Source organism: Patella vulgata, chromosome 3 (assembly GCF_932274485.2).
Source record: "Patella vulgata chromosome 3, xgPatVulg1.2, whole genome shotgun sequence".
NCBI lineage: Eukaryota > Metazoa > Mollusca > Gastropoda > Patellidae > Patella > Patella vulgata.
Window position 1 is genome coordinate 14688810 of NC_065881.2, and position 20749 is coordinate 14709558.

Genomic DNA, 20749 nt, shown 5'->3' on the forward strand with positions numbered 1-20749 from the left:
CTGATCTCTCCACCCACATTCCACCAAACGTGTTCTTAATAATTCCTTTAATCTGAAATTAGTGCACTTAGATAAAATACCAAATAATATATGTACCTATGACAAAAAGCCAAAGGCACCTGAAGGGTTTAAAATAAAACTTCTTACTACTGCTTGCCTAGATGCTGTTCCTTGTCAGGCTAGGATAAAACCCACGAATACCAGGTTAGTGAGCAAATGCCCTACCCACTGAGCCACAGCAGGGATGATTCTTCTGTTCCATGTATCATGTATAAAGTAGGGCTGCAACGATGGACTAACATCATGATACGATACATATCACGATAGATACGTATCACAGTATTTTCCATCTGGCCTTTTTAATCCAAAATGTTCCCATTTGTGGTTTGCTTGAGGCAAAGGTAAGTTCATTGCTGAAAGCCATCTTTCCTCCTTGTCACATGAACTAGAGGGGGACATAACTCTGTATGATAGTAGAGTATCGGAAGAGAATGGATGGTTAAGTAAATCTGTACCGTGTTTACCAAACCGTGATATGGAATTTAAAGTACAGTACCGTGAACCGAATAATGACATGTATTGTACAGTGTACCGTCTCACAGTATATCATTGCAGCCCTATATGCTTGTGACTTGAGAGATTTGACATTAGAACAAATTAAACATCGATGACCAAGACTGAGGCATTGTATTCATACCTTTCCCTTTCACCAGTTTCTACAAGTTTTTGGTTGATTGTGGCCCTCATTTGGGCATCTTTAATTTTTCGTTCTTGAAGACTGAAAAATAGAGAAATATGTTTTAAATTAATAAATCTCGAAGAAGCCAGTCATACAAAACTGAGCTGTCCTTAAACGAGGGATAAATGAATAACTGGATTGGAAAACAAACTGGAAAGAAATGTGTCATTCTATAAGGTAATGGGGTGACAATGGGTCATTTCGCTCAATGTAAATTTGACAACCTTAGCTTGATTAGTATGGTATCGTAAACTATAATAGAAAATAGAAGTGTTCACATGCATTCCTTGGAGGCTGGACGTTTGTGGGATCAATTAATGACTGTTGTAAATGAAATGAAATGGGGTTTGGCATCCTACTGTTCAACTCTGGCTGGGCTGATGAAGATGGGCATACATGTATGCCATATAGTGTGCTAGGATTGAAATTGTGCCCTGACAGTGGTGCTACAGTCTACTCTTATATCAACTTCCAACTGACAAGGATTCTTTTATGTGCACGCCAACATGTACACAGGATCTCGGTTTTTCATATCATCTGAATGACCATACATGTATATACTCTGTTCCGTCGCAGGCCCTCCATCCTGCACAACGGATAAGGGGGAACCATGCAAGAAAATACTGGACCTCCCAGTTAGCAAGCCAATGTCTTACACAATGAGCTACTTTGGCACTGTGAGGTGTTTACTGTGTATATTTCCCAATATTTCTACTGCACAAGGTTCAAGAACATATTTATTACAGATATATTTTTCCATATTCTTTTCTACGCCAGATGTGTAAAACTCATGTCAAAAACCTTAAAAATTTAAACACTGACTTAATTGACAATTATGACCACTCAAGAAGTGGACACGAGAGTCAGTGAAATGAAATGGTACTTAATGTCCTGCTTTTCAGCATTTACCAAACTTATGCAGTATATTATGAGTGAAATTTTGCCCTGTCAGATTTCAATAGAATTCCAACTGCAAGGAAATGAAATGAAATGGGGTTTATCGTCCTACTGTTCTGCTCTGAACTGTTCTAATGAAGACGGGCATACGCCATACAGTGTGCTATGAGGGAGATTTTGCCCAGACAGCAGCACTACGGGCCTACTCTTATATCAAATTCCACCTGTCAAGGGATCTTTTACATGCACGCCAATGTGTACACGGGACCTCGGTTTTTTGTCCCATCTGAACGACTACAAACTAGCTGTCCTTGTCGGGTCTTCCGTCCTGCATCACTGACAAGTGGGAACCATGCTGGAAAATCTGGATGAACTTTCTGGCCAATGCAGGGATCGACCCCCCCCCCCCCCCACCTCCAAATGCAAGGGTTCTTCTACGACCTACATGCACATCAACATGTAAGAAATGTATTATAAAACTCTTTTTTTTTTTATCAGATTGTTATGCTTTTCACTGATAAGGGGTAAACATGCAGGAAAATCCTGAAGGACTTTCTGACAGAGAAGTCAATTTTCTAATGCAGGTCTAGATACTGCAAAATAATATCTGGCATAGAAAAATGTGAGGCTGTTCGACACCACAAATATTATATAGCTGGAGTGCAACAGAATGCAATCTTAAATACTGATTGAAACTGTTGAAATAATTTCTTTTACAAAAATCCTTTGACTTTTTGGGTCTCAACAGACAGGGTATGTAAGAGACCAAGGTTTAGTTGGGAAACTATTTATATGAATAATAAGCTTCTCAGTGTAATCCCTCGCCTCAGGCCCGCTCAGTTTAGTTCGACTGGCTTGTTCAGATCGGCGCTATTGCACTTTCGTACCTCTACCAGTTCCCGTGGTCGTAGGAACTTGAAATTATTAGAGGATGTTAAGGGGGGACTAGCAATGACCACACACCAAATTTCAGCCGAATCGATAAATAACTTTTTATTTTACCGACCTTTTAATTTCTAACGAGAGAGAACTTCATCGGTTTGACGCCATTTGCTTTGTTTACTATTTAGACTCGAATAACAAGACACTAAGACGGAAACCGACACACTGCACTAGCTGCCTATCTCTGCAGTTCATAAAAATTAATATAATTTTCGTATACTTTAATTTTTGCGCGAAGCCACCATGTTCTATAAAATACTATTTGGTGTTGATCAGTGGATTGGCCTTTAGGTGTGAATATTGCCGTGACCTTGATTTTGACCTTGAGTCTTAACTTCCCATCCATATCAGGGCCTTTGCGTTTATGATTGCCGTGGCCTTATTTCTTACTGTATTTTGAAAGTTAATGTTCGAGGTGAAAGCAGAGACGACGTCCTCCAGAAAAGATAATTGGGTCAAAGTCGTAGGTCAAGGTCATGTTACAGAAAACTAAACTCAAACTTTTCAAAGTCATTTTTGGGACATTTGACCTTGACTTACAACCTTGACCCCGTAACCATTTTCGAAGGCTATCACCTTGGCTTGAATCATGGACGTTTACCTTGGTTCTGTCACACACTGCTCGGTCAGAAAAGGGTCAAACGGAGAGGGGCCCGTGTCGGAAAGGAAGTCAATGGGCGTGGTCAATGTGAAAGGTCGTGGTGACCTCCACTAGTCACCGTTAACCATCCGTGACCTTGACCCAGACCTAGAGTCCGAACTTCCCATCCATCTCGGGCCCTTTGCGTTTATGCGTGCCGTGACCTTATTTCTTACTGTATTATCAAAGTTAATGTTCGAGGTGAAAGCAGAGACGGCGTCATTCAGAAAAGATAATTGGGTCAAAGTCGTAGGTCAAGGTCATGTTACAGAAAACTAAACTCAAACTTTTCAAAGTCATTTTTGGGACAGGGCCAGGGTAAACGTCGTCGGTTCAAGCCAAGATGATGGGCTTTGAAACTGGTTACGGGTCAAGCTCGTAAGTCAAGGTCAAATGTCCCAAAACTGACCTTGAAAAGTTTGAGTTCAGTTTTCTATAACATGACCTTGACCTACGACTTTGACCCAATTATCTTTTCTGAGGGACGTTGTCTATGCTTTCACCTCAAGCATTAACTTTGATAATACAGTAAGAAATAGGGTCACGGCAAGCATAAACGAAAAGGGCCCGAGATTGATGGGAAGTTTGGACTCAAGGTCGAAGTCAAGGTCACGGATGGTTAAAGGTGACTAGTGGAGGTCAACACGAACTTGCACATAGACCACGCCCATAGACTTCCTTTCGGACACGGGCCCCTCTGCGTTTGACCATTTTCTGACCGAGCAGTGTGCGACAGGGCCAGGGTAAACGTCGATGGTTCAAGCCAAGATTATGGGCTTTGAAAATGGTTATGGGATCAAGGTCGTAAGTCAAGGTCAAATGTCCCAAAACTGACTTTGAAAAGTTTGAGTTCAGTTTTCTGTAACATGACCTTGACCTACGACTTTGACCCAATTATCTTTTCTGAAGGACGTTGTCTCTGCTTTCACCTCAAGCATTAACTTTGATAATACAGTAAGAAATAGGGTCACGGCAAGCATAAACGAAAAGGGCCCGAGATGGATGGGAAGTTTGGACTCAAGGTCGAAGTCGAGGTCACGGATGGTTAAAGGTGACTAGTGGAGGTCACCACGAACTTTCACATTGACCACGCCCATTGACTTCCTTTCGGGCACGGGCCCCTCTGCATTTGACCGTTTTCTGACCGAGCAGTGTGCGACAGGACCAAGGTAAACACCCATGATTCAAGCCAAGTTGATAGCCTTCGAAAATGGTTACGGGGTCAAGGTCGTAAGTCAAGGGGAAATGTCCCAAAACTGACTTTGAAAAGTTTGAGTTTAGTTTTCTGTAACATGACCTTGACCTACGATTTTGACCTTTTTAACTTTTCTGAAGGACGTTGTCTCTGCTTTCACCTCAAGCATTAACTTTGATAATACAGTAAGCAATAGGGTCACGGCAAGCATAAACGAAAAGGGCCGGAGATGGATGGGAAGTTTGGACTTAAGGTCAAAGTCAAGGTCACGGATGGTTAAAGGTGACTAGTGGAGGTCACCGCGACCTTTCACATTGACCACGCCCATTGACTTCATTTCGGACACGGGCCCTTTGCGTTTGACCCTTTTCTGACCGAACAGTGTGCGACAGGACCAAAGTAAACGTCGATGGTTCAAGCCAAGGTGATAGCCTTCGAAAATGGTTACGAGGTCAAGGTCGTAAGTCAAGGTCAAATGTCCCAAAACTGACTTTGAAAAGTCCGAGTTTAGTTTTCTGTAAGATGACCTTGACCTACGACTTTGAACCAATTATCTTTTCTGGAGGACGTCGTCTCTGCTTTAACCTCGAACATTAACTTTAATAATACAGTTAGAAATAAGGCCACGGCAAGCATAAACGCAAAGGGCCCGAGATGGATGGGACGTTTGGACTCAAGGTCAGAGTCAAGGTTACGGCTGGTTAACGGTGACTAGTGGAGGTCACCACGACCTTTCACATTGACCACGCCCATTGACTTCCTTTCGGACACGGACCCTCTGCGTTTGACCGTTTTCTGACCGAGCAGTGTGCGACAGGACCAAGGTAAACGTTCATGTTTCAAGCCAATGTGATAGCCTTCGAAAATGGTTACGGGTTCAAGGTCGTAAGTCAAGGTCAAATGTCCCAAAACTGACTTTGAAAAGTCCGAGTTTAGTTTTCTGTAAGATGACCTTGACCTACAACTTTGAACCAATTATCTTTTCTGGAGGACGTCGTCTCTGCTTTAACCTCGAACATTAACTTTAATAATACAGTTAGAAATAAGGCCACGGCAAGCATAAACGCAAAGGGCCCGAGATGGATGGGACGTTTGGACTCAAGGTCAGAGTCAAGGTTACGGCTGGTTAACGGTGACTAGTGGAGGTCACCACGACCTTTCACATTGACCACGCCCATTGACTTCCTTTCGGACACGGACCCTCTGCGTTTGACCGTTTTCTGACCGAGCAGTGTGCGACAGGACCAAGGTAAACGTTCATGTTTCAAGCCAATGTGATAGCCTTCGAAAATGGTTACGGGTTCAAGGTCGTAAGTCAAGGTCAAATGTCCCAAAACTGACTTTGAAAAGTCCGAGTTTAGTTTTCTGTAAGATGACCTTGACCTACGACTTTGAACCAATTATCTTTTCTGGAGGACGTCGTCTCTGCTTTAACCTCGAACATTAACTTTGATAATACAGTAAGAAATAAGGCCACGGCAAGCATAAACGCAAAGGCCCCGATATGGGTGGGAAGTTTGGCCTCAAGGTCAAAATCAAGGTCACGGCAATATTTACACCTAACGGCCAATCCACTGATCAACACCAAATAGTATTTTATAGAAAATGGTGGCTTCGCGCAAAAATTAAAGTATACGAAAATTATATTAATTTTTATGAACTGCAGTGTTAGGCAGCTGGTGCAGTGTGTCGGTTTCCGTCTAAGTGTCTTGTTATTCGAGTCGGTTTCCGTCTTAGTGTCTTGTTATTCAAGTCTAATTAGTAAACAAAGCAAATGGCGTCAAACGGATGAAGTTCTCTCTCGTTAGAAATTAAAAGGTCGGTAAAATAAAAAGTTATTTATCGATTCGGCTGAAATTTGGTGTGTGGTCATTGCTAGCCCCCCTTAACATCCTCTGAAAATTTCAAGTGCCTACGACCACGGGAACTGGTAGAGGTACGAAAGTGCAATAGCGCCGTTCAGATCAGTGTAAGCCAGTGTGACATACTAAATATTGATAATTCTACTATAAAATGTCGTTTTTTGACAAGCCGATGCATGACTACAAAATATTTTAGAAAGGTTAATGATAAGTTTAAGTGAGAAATGTGACTTTTTCTTGACAATAATGAACTTTTTAGGCAAACAAATTCTTTTTGTTAAACTTACTCCGCCATATTGAAATTCTTGATACCTTTAATGGCTTCTAAAATAGAAGAGCTGAAGGGACCAGTTATTTTAACAAAACTGACTAATGACAATAAATGACCAGGGGCCTGTTTCACGAAATTTTAACTATAGATAAAATCCAAATTTTAGTAGATACTTCAATTTTGATTGGCTAAGCACTAAAATCAATCTAATATTATACAATCAAATTACTAAAATCTAGATTTTATCTTAGTTAAAATTTCGTATCAGGCCCCAGAGATTTATACTATTTATAACTCAATGCTAATGACAATAATGAAAATAGTCACGCGGCTCACTGCGTTGCGACAGCTTGTCGACTGCGCCTAAGATTCCCGAATGGAGAAATATGATACATTGAAATGAAATGGATTTTTGTTGGCACGTCAGCACCAATATTGCATCAAATGACTATTAAATAGATATCACAACTAATTGTTTTTAAAAACTTTTACGTAATTGAAATAATTTTGCCGAGGTGCCATATTTTTGTATAAAATTATTCCTTAATTAAAGGGGCAATATTATGTAAGATTAGATAAAGAGTTGACAGTTCTCGCTATATATATAATATATATAATAGCTAAAAACTAAATAATGCAAAGGGAATATGCTGAAAATTTCAATCAAATTAATCCACTCTGAACCGAGATATTAGCGTTTGAATTTTAAATCTATATTATAAATACTCTAAAATCAAAGATATATCTGCAACTGCAATGTAGGCTATGTGTTGTATATTCGCCTCATCATGCTTCATCGTCACGCTCCACCCCTGTATATGTGGTATCAAATTACTCATCTATCGTAGCAATGATCTCTGTGATAAAATAATATTCGGAACGTGTTTAACCAGTTCTATCACATATGTGATAATGACTGGCACCAATATTGTCCTTTAAAAAGTTTAGAAATGTTTCATATAGATGATTTAACGATTGGTAACGTTGCTTACACTCAGTCAAAAAATTCAGGACTAAACCACACTCCAATAAGCGTAGGCCCTATTTCGCCGAGAATTTAAAGATATTTTGGGGGCCATTTGTGTCCGTGTCAGATATAATTTATTGTACATCGCCGATGAAGTATATTAGGGTGAGGTATGATGGGGGCGTTTCCCATTTTCTACAGTGAAATTCAATAGTATTTTACAGAATTGCGTGGCGTTTGGGGTTATAAAGACCAATATATTTTACCGTTTTCTATATCGCAAATATTATAGTATTCCCTACAGATTCATGGGAAATTTTCTATAGGACAATTCTACACTTTATAGAGGCCTTTGGTAACTGCATAGAACAATAAACTATAACATATACTTATGGACGAACAAATACTAAATTAATATCTGTTTTTAATAAGCACGTGTTATAGTTTATTACTGTAGTAATTATAATTAATTTGTTTTTTACTTCTTTTAGCAACAATTTATTACCGATTGTTTTAATCGGTTTATCGTGGTTGGAAGAGATTTCTTACCTGTAGAGAGATATGTCTTAACTATTTCATTCATATTACATACATTAAAATCATTTCGGAAGATTATTTTAAAGTATCTAAGTCTCTAATTCATTATTATCCAAAGTCTTCGAGATTGAAAACAATAATTATTTGTCAATTTAAATCAACATTGATCTTGTGATCTTACCGTGAAAAGATGGGCTTCTGATATTCAACATATTGCGTTTCAGCGTCATTTGTGCCTGTAACAAGGGACTTGAAGATCGAGGCTAGACATATTCCGCAAGTCGTATCAAACGGTGACGTCATATTCTTATCTGGAGAGCATGCGCAATAAATGCTATCGGTGTAGATTGCCATTCGATTAAAACTTCTGACATATTTCGCCGAACATAACTGAGTTGAAATTAGAGTAAAAACGGAAACAACTGAATGTAAATCAGTTTATATACATTCATATTACATTATTATATGCGTTGCTACCCATTTGTGTCAATTTCTAAGTCCGAAATATTAGCCATTTAGCTCCTCTAAGACTTAATTGTGTATTCGTGATAAGCCCTTATAGTTCGTCTTTCGGCATGACACTTCATGGAAGGGAGGGGTGTGTAAAATTTAACACCATGACCACAGCACTAAGGGGAATTCTACGGGAAACTATAATTTCTTCAGAATCCGTGTACCTAGATTCTATAATAAGCTATAATATAAATATCAGATCTCCAAGTTATGAAATCGGTAGTAGGGAACATTTTCCAGCACTATTCTGTTGAAAACTAGTTTGTCAAATACGTTTAAATTCTATGGAAAGACCCCACCCCAATCCTCCTTATTGGTAAATATATGTTCACCCCACCCAACCATGCTACGCCGACACCCCTCCATTCCTCCCCTATTTAAATTTCGTTTGAGGTACGTTATCTAATCCAAACATATTTATATGGTTTACCACTAGACGAATACGATCAAAGCGCTGACGTATCTGTAAAATGATATAAAATAAATGGCTTTAGGCTGAGTATTGTAATATATCGTTTAGTTCTAAATTCCGATGTGTGTATTATTGTCATATAGATAACACTTCAACAACGACTCGAAGTAAACCGCGTGAGTAATAGAAATACATCACAAGCTATTAAACTAGACAGTACGTACCTGTATGCATATGGTAACTATGTTTTATTTATATGTATATGATCAATTCTATTTTATACTCAATTTGAATTGCATTTAAAGACGTCTGTATATAAGTGCGCAGTTCCAGTGTTCCCAAAATGTCCAGTGATCACCCGCAGTTTGTGCAGTGCTGAAATTATACTATCTAAAACCATGTGTTAAATATTGAGTTATAGCTTTAGCTCCTTTAAAGTTGATGTACCGTTATATGTGTTTCATATGTTATACCATTTGAACCATGTGTTAAATATTGGGTTATAGCTTGAGCTCCTTTAAATTTGATGTGCCGTTTTAACTATGTGTTTCATATGTTATACTATTTGAACCATGAATTAAATATTTCATACCATTTGAACCATGTGTTAAATATGTCATACCACGTGTTTCATATGTTATACCGTTTTAACCATGTGTTAAATATGATATGCCTTTTTAACTATGTGTTTCATAAATTATACCGTTTGAACCATGTGTTGGCGTTTTAATTATTTTTTTTTAAATTATAACTAAATGTAATTCCTTACCTGTCTTATATAATTGCAAGATGCACACATCTATAACTTCAGTGACGTAATCATGGTCGGATTAAAAGGGTACGGGGGAGGGGCGATGGGCTGATTGAGCTACAGCTACGGCCCCCAAATTATTTCTAAAATAAAATATGCTCCCTCCATCAATACGTATGTCATTTACTATTTTATGTTTTCTCTCGGATGTCCCCGCTTATAATTTGTGATTGGATAATATAGTATAGGCCGACGTAAGGCATCCTAGCTATGACAGTGAAATGAAATGAGATGGAGTTTAACGCCGTACTGTTCTGCTCCTACTGAGCTAAAGAAGACGGGCATACGTCATACAGCGTTCTATGAGGGAAATTTTGCCCGGGCAGCGGCACAATGGCCTACTCTTATATCGAATTCCAACTGCCAAGGGATCTTAAAGGTGCAAGCCATTAAAGGTGCATTATGTAAGATTTAGATAAAGAGTTGAAATGAAAAGGGGTTTAACGTCCTACTATTTTGTTCCTACTTGGCAATGAAGACGGACATACTGACGGAAGAGGCGCTACAGCCTACATTTATATTGAATTCCAACTCCCAAGGGAACTTTTACGTGCACGCTAATGTATACACGGGACTGTGGTTTTTCGTCCTTGTCATGTTCTCCATCCTGCACCACTGACAAGAGGAAATCACGTTGGAAAATATGGAGGGGGATCCTCGCCAAAACTCTCAATTTGTGAAAATACATTTCCGTCATTTGTCGATTTGTCAAAGTACATTTGTTAATTTGTCAAAATACAAAATACATTTGTCGATTTGTCAAAGTACATTTGTTAATTTGTCAAAATGCAAAATACATTTGTCGATTTGTGAAAATGCATTTGTTGATTTGTCATACAACAAAAATACATTTTTTCATGTGTGAAAATACCTGTCTAACCTACAAAGCACAAATTTTGAAATAACACAGCTTAACTTTACAGTTTCAAGATATGTAATTTCAACATTTGTATTTTCAAGATATGTAATTTCAACATTTGTAGTTTCAACATTTGCAGTTTCAACAGTTGTATTAACGACACTTGCATTATCGAGCCTTGCATTAACAAGCCATGCGTTAGCGAACTATGACCATATTTGGGTTGATGACGTTGATCATTAATCCGGAAAACGCCGAGTTTGGTCCTGCAATGATGTCTCCCGTCTCAATAAAAATATCTCTTCTTGGGTGGAGTTTTTCAAGGGGAACTACTCTCATTATTTCCGTTCTTCAACATGGCCAATGAACTTATTCATGAAGTGAAGTCCCGAATAGAGGGAATTTGCAATTTGTTAGATACACAAAATTTTCAATCGCTTTCAGACATCATACATGATATACATACAGTAGCAGGTATTGTCTCAGATTTAATGTGTTCCATGCCTTCCACGGAAGAAGACAGTATAACGATGAATGGATTACAAACTTGTTTATTTCATATTCAAAATGCTGCAAATTTAATCGAACGAAAGCAGGCCAATGAAGTTATAACTGGATCTCTCGGACATTCATTGTCACCAGGACATACTGGACGACCATCAAAGTTAGTTCCATTTGAACAGCTAGAATTTTTGGTTTCTAATGGATTCAAATTGAATGACATGGCCAATTTATTTAATATTAGTCCCAGAACCATGAGTCGAAGATTGCTTGAATATGGTATTTCATTAAATGAAAAATATAGTCATATTTCCAATGATGAGCTAGATGAAATAGTAATTGACCTTCTTAGTAACTTTCCAAATATTGGGTATCGAAGTATAAAAGGACACCTGCACAGTAAAGGACATATAATTCAAGAATACAGGGTTCGTGAATCGATGAGAAGGGTTGATATAGAGATTACATGTCATTTCGGTCCCGCGTCATTTCGGACTTACGTCATTTCGGACTCCAAAAAATATGTCCCCGACATTTCGGACTCGGGTAGGTGACATTTCGGACTCGGGTAGGTGACGTTTCGGACTCGGGTAGGTGACGTTTCGGACTCGGGTAGGTAAGATAGAATTATACAACACACTGACGCCAATTTACTTTATAAACTATTTTATTTATCAACATAGCATAAAATGATAACATCGATTTATAACAACGGGCATATTATTTTATTTTTAAACATACCATATAGCGATAACAACGGTCATATAAAACATTCATTTATTGTATAAATACATACACATTCATACATTAACGCAACATTTATAACAACACGTGTATTTATTTGATGAAAAAATAGCTTTAGTCGGCTATTCATTTTTTTTTTTTTTTTTTTTCATTTTTTTAATTATGTAATTGTTTTTCACTGAGCGGGTGGACCATACAAATGACTTATTTTTTTTAATAGTCTACTAGTGCTCATCTGTTTTTCATTGTATGAATCCCATATATTAAAAAGTTGGCCTTCTACATGTCGATACCGACGTCTTTGGTGTCGTCTCAATGAACCTTCCGACATTTTTTTAATTATGTAATTGTTTTTCACTGAGCGGGTGGACCATACAAATGACTTATTTTTTTTAATAGTCTACTAGTGCTCATCTGTTTTTCATTGTATGAATCCCATATATTAAAAAGTTGGCCTTCTACATGTCGATACCGACGTCTTTGGTGTCGTCTCAATGAACCTTCCGACATCATTGTGAGGTCCAGTGGTATCTTTGTAGCTTCTGAAAAAAGTGCGCAAATCAATAGATAAAATGGCACAGGACCTCTGGCGTTGACACGGGAATTTAGTCTGTTGTGCCAGCCCTCCACGTCGTTATTGGTTCTCACTGGCAACATAAACACGCACCAATCTTCTATTGGAAACAGACGAGATGAAATCCATTGATCGAAACGACGTTTGTGCTGAGTCCGAAATGACGCGGGACCGAAATGACGTGCTACCGATATAGAAGGTGTTCTCTATCGTCGACTTACTTTAAATCCAGTAAGACGAAGAAGATATTCTGTTCGTGCGCCAAACTCATTGTGGCATATAGACGGCTATCATAAATTGATAAGGTTAGTATTGACTCAATTACAGGCAGGGGCGGACTAAGCTTATTTATCAGCCCAAAGAGGGACTAGCAGTGCATGGCGTTGTATGCCGTGAATATTTGAAAATTCAATTGCTGGATGGGGGCCTGGTGTGGCCGAGTGGCTAGGACGCTTGCCGTTCATGGTGGGGGTCCCAGGTTCGAATTCTGGCGGAGATCGGGTCGACCTTGTGGATTTTCTCGACTGGGTTCCCCCTTGTCAGGTGGGGAATGACATGGAAAAGCGTTCTAGTCCATTGGATAGGATGAAAAACGGAGGCCTGTGCTCACTAAGCTACGAGAGGGCATGTTAAAGTCACCTCGGCAGTTAAAATCGGTAGTGAGAATAGGGTGTTGCCGCTGCCTTAGCAAAATTTACCCTCATTGCACACGCTCGGCAAATGCCCGTCTCTAGTTAGCCTATAAATTAGTGCAGAAAAATGGGACGTTAATCTCCATTTCATTTCAATTGCTGAATGTGCAATCTTCGCTTTAAAACTGACTATTAACATGCATAAATTTTTGAAAGGCCCTTTGGGTCGGGACCCAACTGGTTTTGGCCAGGTGTGTCCCCCTCCATACCTGCTTACAGGTGATATACCGTTTTGTAATGTAAGCTTATAGAATTGATTTAAGAGTCTTCGTACTGTAGTAATCATTGTTGATTTCTGACTCCTGTTAAGTGAGTTCGCTTACTCAAGATAATTAATCCAAAATCCATATTTGGATTTTTAACACCCATTCGAAACCAGCTATTCAATATCATTAATGTCAGACTGGTTTATGATATATAGGCTTACTGTATTTGTATGACTAGTATAATATTTTATATGGGTTGCATTTTTCGAAACACGATGGAATGGCGGTTTGTCAATTACCGGTATATTATATATTGTATCTTTAACATTAACTCATCGCAGTTCAGTTTGATTAGTGGTAGCTGAGTAATGATCATTTGTATATTTTTTCCATATCTTTTAAGCTGGCACTTAGTTGTTCATGGAGGTATAGACGGTTATTCTCGCCTCCCTACATATTTAAAGATTAGCAACAACAATAGAGCAGAAACTGTTATGCAAGCATTTAATGAAGCTGTTCAAAATTATGGATTGCCATGGAGAGTTAGATCGGATAAAGGGGGCGAGAACGTTCGTGTTGCAGAATATATGATAAATTCCAGAGGTTTTGGAAGAGGCAGCCATATTACTGGAAGAAGTGTCCATAATCAGAGGTAAATTTAGTACGTCTGCATTAATATGTTCGATTTTATGTTATACATCTGTCTGTTCGCATTATCCTTTGAATAATAATTTTCAAGTTATGGTCCTTGATCCCATAAAAATATGCCAAGTTTAAATGGTTTAAAATCTTGATAGTTAGTCAGTGTGAAGCATCATACAGAATGCCCGTATTATTGTTTGGAACATGTTTCAGACTTCTTCCACTTGACTACAGTATTAAGAGGTTTCAACTATTATAAACGATAATCAGCAGTCTTCGTGCCATTCGAGGGTTTTCATTAATATTAAAGATATGTGCAGTTTTGCGTTAACCAATGGATATGTAACATTTATCACCTAATTAGAATTTTAAACTTGTGATCGTATATTAGCGTTCAGAAAACGAATGTCATGTTCAATATTTGATACGATTCAATAACAATCACCAGAGTTACTGCCCTTTGTTTGTAATCTAGATTCCAGAGTTTTAATGTGTCTTTGTCGTCATCAAATGTAGGTAAAGTAGTTTGTTCAAAAATCAAATTATGTACCATTGTCTAGACTTTGCTAAAAACATTCATTCTGTGACTTTGTGTGGTTTCATGAAAGGAATGTTGACAATTTGTTGCTCTGGTGTCATTTTCAACAACCTGTTCATATTTTAACAGTGAAATAGATCATCACACTTAATTTTTTTTTTATTTCAAAGAATAGAGAGATTTTGGAGAGATTTGTGGATGGGATGCATCAGTTTTTTCTACTACCTTTTTTGCTACATGGAAGCAGAAAACATATTTATACCAACTGATGAAATACATATTCAAGCCCTACACTATATCTTCATACCAAGGATTCAAAAACACTTGAACGAATTTAGAGAGGCCTTTATCAGGCGATCTATTAGGACAGCTAATCAGAAAACGCCGTTACAGTTATGGATAGATGGTCAAATCCTGGATCCAAATGAAAATCTTGCTTCTGAGGTATATTTTCATTGATATGTTTATTCAAGAAATCCAGATTAATATAATCTTTCATTTTTTGACAGTGGTTAAGATTATGCCTAAAAATATTCAAAAATTGGAGGGTGAGATTTTGGGATATTTTAATTTCCATAGCAAACAAATGATTTAATCTGTTAATGATAAGATAGAAGTCTCCAACCTTATACACCCCAACAACTGTTATTATATCCCAGAAAGTTTCAAAACTTTTCGTTGAGAACTGTGATCTCTATCGTGTAAAGAAGAAGTTTTTATGGGCATGCACAATAACTAGTAAAATGAAACTTTCAACCTTTTCAAAGATAAGATACAACTTTTAAACTAGCATATTCATAATCAGTGACCTCAATAATATATAATTAATTGCTTGCTTCGTCAGAATCAGATGATTTTGTGACTTGACCTAATTTTCGCCATTTTTATAAACAATTACAGCAACTCTGGTCTCTATCACGTTTACAAGGTTTCGTGAATCAAGGTCAATAACTCTGGAAAACATTGAATTTCGATAGGCTTCTTCCTTATGCTGGTATAAACAACTACAGCAAGTTTCGTTAAAATTCTTGTTTACAATATGAAATAAACTTATATCTTAAATAAACCTATAAATTCAATCCCAAACAGACGTTCATTAGATTTTAAATATTTTTTTATAGGCAGACTTTCAAAGTTACGGAACAATACAAAATGGTTTGATGGCATATGATGATGAACCAGAAAGAGTTGTTATTGGTCATTTTCCTATATCTTTAACTGATCAAAAGATGGAAGAATTGATGTGCCAAATAAATCCTTTATTCGATTCAGAAAATCAGGGAATGGACTTGTTTCTTGCAACCGTAAATTTCATTTCTAATTATCATGAAATGAATTAGGAAATCAACACTGCTTTTTTTCAATTAATAGGTTTTTATTGGGTATTTCACCAACAGAGGCCCAGTTCATGCTACATACATTTTCAATTCAAACCAAAACCATAAGCACATACAATTATGTTAATAAAAGCATTTTCTAGGAAATCGTATTCTTTCATATATTTCGTTTGGTTAATAGTAATAGATGGCGCACATGTATTTACTGTAGTGCAGTTTAAATTTTCATGGTCAAATAGTAGTAGCCCATCTCCTATATTTGGAGATATGGCAGGGCTACCAGTTGTTGCCAGAAGAAAATGTCCAGTATTCAGTTGAACATCATCTTCGAGATCTGTTTCCATATCCAACCACTGGGTACTGATTTTTCCACCTAAAAATATATACAAACTTGTTAAATAATTTGAAACAAAAGACCATCAAGAAAGTTAACATACGCCATACAGCAGTTTAACTTCAAGGCAGCTACTAGTCTTCTATGAAGGGCTGCCGCCTGCCGGCATTCATTATATTTTAGAATGTATCAGTAAAATATTCATAACTAATTTCCTAATACATGCATAAACTTTAGTTTGAGCTATTTTCCGATATGCACAGGTAATGGATCTCAGCGACAGGTGCATGAACATTTCGACCCTTGACGGAGGGGGATCCTCGCCAAAACTCTTAGGCCCGTATTCTCGAAATTGGATTAGTGCTAATCATAGATTTAATCTCTGACTTTTCGACCAGCCATATTCTGAAAGGCTGATTAAATTTTAAGCTAAGATTTTTATAAACTTTGATTAGCCTAATCAATGAGTTAATCATTGTTCGAGAATACCATAAAATGTGGCGGTCCGTCAATTGGCCTCGCGACAATTGGCTCCCGACTATTTGAGCGGGTCAAATTGTCGCGAGGCCAATTTGTCGGGCCCAATTGACACAGACTTACCTTCTATGAACTGCAGTAATGGTGGCAAAAAACGATAAAATCCATAATGGCATCGAATCGCTAACATGGCTTCTTTTTTGTTTTCTAATGTCAACATCTTTTTATATCCTGCAGATTCCAATATATCAGCATTTTTCTCAAAAACCTCTGATACATTTAGAGCTTCTAAAGAATCAATCTACAATAGCAAAGATTAACAAGTGATAGCTTTGACAATAAATTTATATTTAAACAGGAGAGTAAGAACTACTTTTAATAAATCAAACAAAAGTTGAACATGCCATAGATTGAATGTACGCGAAGTCAATTATCTGACTTTTGGACAAACAATGGCCAATAACTTGTGTTCGCAAACATTTTTTACTACACAGGTAACAACTGTAGCCCTTATCGTGTTCACAGGCCACAATTTAATATGGACTATAAAATGAAAATTGTTTCATTTGAGCTGCAATTACCAACCTACCTCTTTAAGAGCTTGGAGAACATCTCCAGTTAACATTTCATCTGAAATTTCACCAACTGCAGGTTGTGCATTCTGAAGGATGAATTTAGTAAACTGTGGTAGAAGGCATCTTGGTCCTTGATTTCCCATTAAGATAGAAAAGGCAACAACTTTGCCTATAGTCTTGTATGTTTTATTCTGTAGTAGTGTTGAATTGATGGCAAAACCACTATTTTCAAAAATGGGAGTATGTTTAAAGATAAGAGAGAAAAACTCCCTTGTTAAGCCGCCTGCATCCACCCCATCTTCCCCTATGAATATTACATTTAACAGTTGATCAAATTCAAAATCTTCCAGATTTTCCATGGCTGTTTGCAAAAACATTTTTCTAACTACTGAGACATGGAATCTCTCCTTTACATTTTGACCAAAAATTTTCTCGGACAGTTGATGCAAATCATATTTTAAATTACCAGTCCTGAAAACAAAACCAACACATTTATCAATCGATTATTGCTCAGATACATTTAAACAGTATACAACATAATAATAGCAATATAGGTCTACATATAGTGATGTGGACATATAACATATAGCATGACATTCACCCAAAATGGCAGCGTTGTTTCATCAAGATCTAAATTGTGATGGAAAATGTTGATAACTGCACATTTTGCTAAGCTTCTTTGAAAACAGATAAACAATTCCAAGAGAAATTAAATTATATCGTAAGTATTAAAAACAAGCGATTGCCATGCGATATACGCCCACGGTAGCTTTGACAATAAATTTATATCTACACAGTCCAAATGAATGAAATGAAATGGAGTTTAACGTCCCATTTTTCTGCACTAACTAGGCTAACTATAGACGGGTTGTACACAGTCGAGTAACTGACTACGTTTATCGAATCATCATAAAATTCAAATCGTCCTAGTTTCATTCAGATCGGCCAAAAACTCTGGCTCCAAAGAGCACACAAAATCTAAAATACAATTTTCAGGCGAAATAAGGGCAATAACTGTAATGATTTTTATCGCAGCGCACCCAAATTCGCACTTGACCTTCAAGTTACAATTTAACCAAGATCTTACGAATATGAACCTCAATACCAAATTTGAACGAAATTGATTTAAAAGTATGAAATTGTGGATGGGCCGACGGATGGAAGAGACAACGACATTATACTACCATATTAACCTTTGGTGTATAAAAAATATGACATAAAAATGAAGGTATAATATAATATATTTAGAGATACCATTAAATATGTGATCCGCATGAATAGTTTTTCGAAAGTGAAAATGCAAACATGTTTCTATAAACACACAAAGTATAAAAGATATTATATTATAGGAATAAAAAAATTGTTTACTGTGTCCTTCCTTCGTCTGTTTTCTTGTCATCTTCGCCGCAAGATGCAGCATGTATTTCAACTAATTCCTCATCAAATTCTAGACCGCAAATTGGGCAAGATTTCAGGCTGTAAATTAAACAAAAGTAGAGGCTGATAGAGATGGGCCAAATAGTATATCGGATATACTGTATAAACTGTGTGGTGTCAGTATTGTGTCAATACATGCACATCAATGCCTACTATTGTGCAAAAAACAATACCGTACCGATATCGAATTTGAAATTTCAATACCTCCTATAACTTAACGGGGCCATCCCACATGAAGACAATATGCAACCAAACACTGTTTGTGCGTATAAAAATATGCATATATTTTTGTTAACTCTAATAATTTTCTTTTTAAATTGGGAACTGGAGAGGCCACAGATAAAGTGTAAATGAAACAAGACTATCTGTCTCTTATGGAAAATGTTAAATTCATGACAGATGTCTTATAACCATGATTATTATAATCCGTCCATATTATTGATAATAATAATACTCATCATTATCATTCAATATTAAAATTAAAACAAGAGTTAAACGCCAACAAAACAAGAGTTAAACGCCAACACAATATGCGCCCAAAACAGCAGCATTTTCTCATAATTAGACCTTATCAAGAAGCAAGGACAATAACCCTTTAAACAATATTTGGAATATAACTGGACTTACACCATGTTTATGAACTTACTAACCAAGTATATTCCAAAATACATGCAGTCTCTGGACATTAGCAAGTTTTGGAAAAAGGGCAATAACTCTCCATGTTACTTTAGAATCATAGCCAAGACACAACTTATCCTATACCTTATGGCTATGAACTTACATACCAAGTATGAACGAAATCGGTTGAAAACTCTAGGCGTTGGAGTGGCCACAAAAATTCATGAAATTATGGGCAAAGGCAATAATTCTGCAAGTTACGTTCAAAATGCGAACTCACATACCAATTATTAACAAAATCGGTCGAAAACTTTAGGCGTGAGAGTGATCACAAGAAATTGTGGACGGACAGGGGCGACAACAATATACGACCAAAATTAAATTTTGGGCGCGTATAACGATGGACGGACGCCGAGGCGACACCAATATACGACCACAAGTGGGTGTATAAAAAGAAGAATAACATAACTACAAAACTAACATTTAAGGGAATGTTTCACAAAATTATACAGTTTACAATTAATAGAGGCTGTTTTAAGCTATTTTCACATAAATTTAGATTCCTAATATTACAGGCTTTTTAGATCCAATTAGATCGTGTAGGTGTTGTTGGTGCCGTGGACGAGGCAATGACATATAATAGATCCTTGGCACGGCATAAAGGAAATTGTAAAAGGGTTGGGGCTTGAATACTTATATACACAATCTGAAAACTGTTATGAGAAGCTTAAATTATCATCTCTATATACCGGTAGTAAACATATAATTACATGCATCTATCCCTTTAACAATGAATCATAACAAAAACTCATATGATCAGGTTCATAACTATGAAAAAACAAAAATATAAACTTTGCAAAATGAAATACTTAGTTTCATGAACAACAAGTTCTTCGTTCTTGGTTGAATTCTGCAAAAATTGTAGGTCGTCTTATCACAAATATTAATAATATACAAACGGCCACAAAAGAAAATCAACACACGATTTGTTAACACAGCAACCAAATTTTCAAAATATTTTCATCTGTGATTTTAAAAATATTGTTTCGTGTAATTTGATATTTTCATAGCATATAGAGGGTAATTTAAGCCGATGTGAATACTTCAAAAAAAATTCTGCAACATTTCAATTGACCTCCACCTCATTAACAGCACTGTACCATGTTCTACCATATGTCACTTCTGGAACATGAAAATTCGGTAAGGCATGGTCGCAAAAAGTTGTAAAATATACAGAATATATTTTCAAATTTCTTGTATGACCATCCCTTACGGGATTTTCAGTTCCGGGTGTGATGTGTGGCATAACATAAAAAAATGTTAAAGGTGTGCAGGACAAATGCAGTGTCAAAGAAAAATTTTGTTCAAAGAAGCTTTAAAAAAATTATTTTTGACAAATTTTTTTTTTAATGCAATATTTTATTCACAT

At 36.9% G+C, this 20749-nt stretch overlaps 4 long non-coding RNA genes across 5 annotated transcripts in view; 2 read left to right on the forward strand and 2 right to left on the reverse strand.

The window, feature by feature from the left end:
• Window positions 1-9494, reverse strand: LOC126816250 (uncharacterized). The gene is made up of 3 exons (XR_007678285.1): window positions 9200-9494; window positions 698-778; window positions 1-52 (listed from the first exon to the last, which is right to left on the reverse strand). It is a non-coding gene; the product is annotated as an uncharacterized LOC126816250 (long non-coding RNA).
• Window positions 9093-20749, forward strand: part of LOC126816237 (uncharacterized) — a 27160-nt gene continuing 15503 nt past the window's right edge. Inside the window, exon 1 of the long non-coding RNA XR_007678270.1 lies at window positions 9093-9212. This is a non-coding gene — a long non-coding RNA (uncharacterized LOC126816237). The remainder of the gene's footprint in view (window positions 9213-20749) is intronic.
• Window positions 10659-16026, forward strand: LOC126816235 (uncharacterized). The gene is made up of 4 exons (XR_007678266.2): window positions 10659-12769; window positions 13766-14014; window positions 14713-14986; window positions 15664-16026. It is a non-coding gene; the product is annotated as an uncharacterized LOC126816235 (long non-coding RNA).
• The window catches only part of LOC126816233 (uncharacterized), an 11789-nt gene continuing 6029 nt past the window's right edge, over window positions 14990-20749 (reverse strand). The window contains exons 6-9 of one of the 2 annotated variants that reach the window (XR_008787425.1): window positions 18634-18741; window positions 17280-17736; window positions 16814-16991; window positions 14990-16252 (exon numbers count right to left, since the gene is read on the reverse strand). This is a non-coding gene — a long non-coding RNA (uncharacterized LOC126816233). The remainder of the gene's footprint in view (window positions 16253-16813; window positions 16992-17279; window positions 17737-18633; window positions 18742-20749) is intronic. The other variant, XR_007678264.2, reaches the window with a different exon arrangement.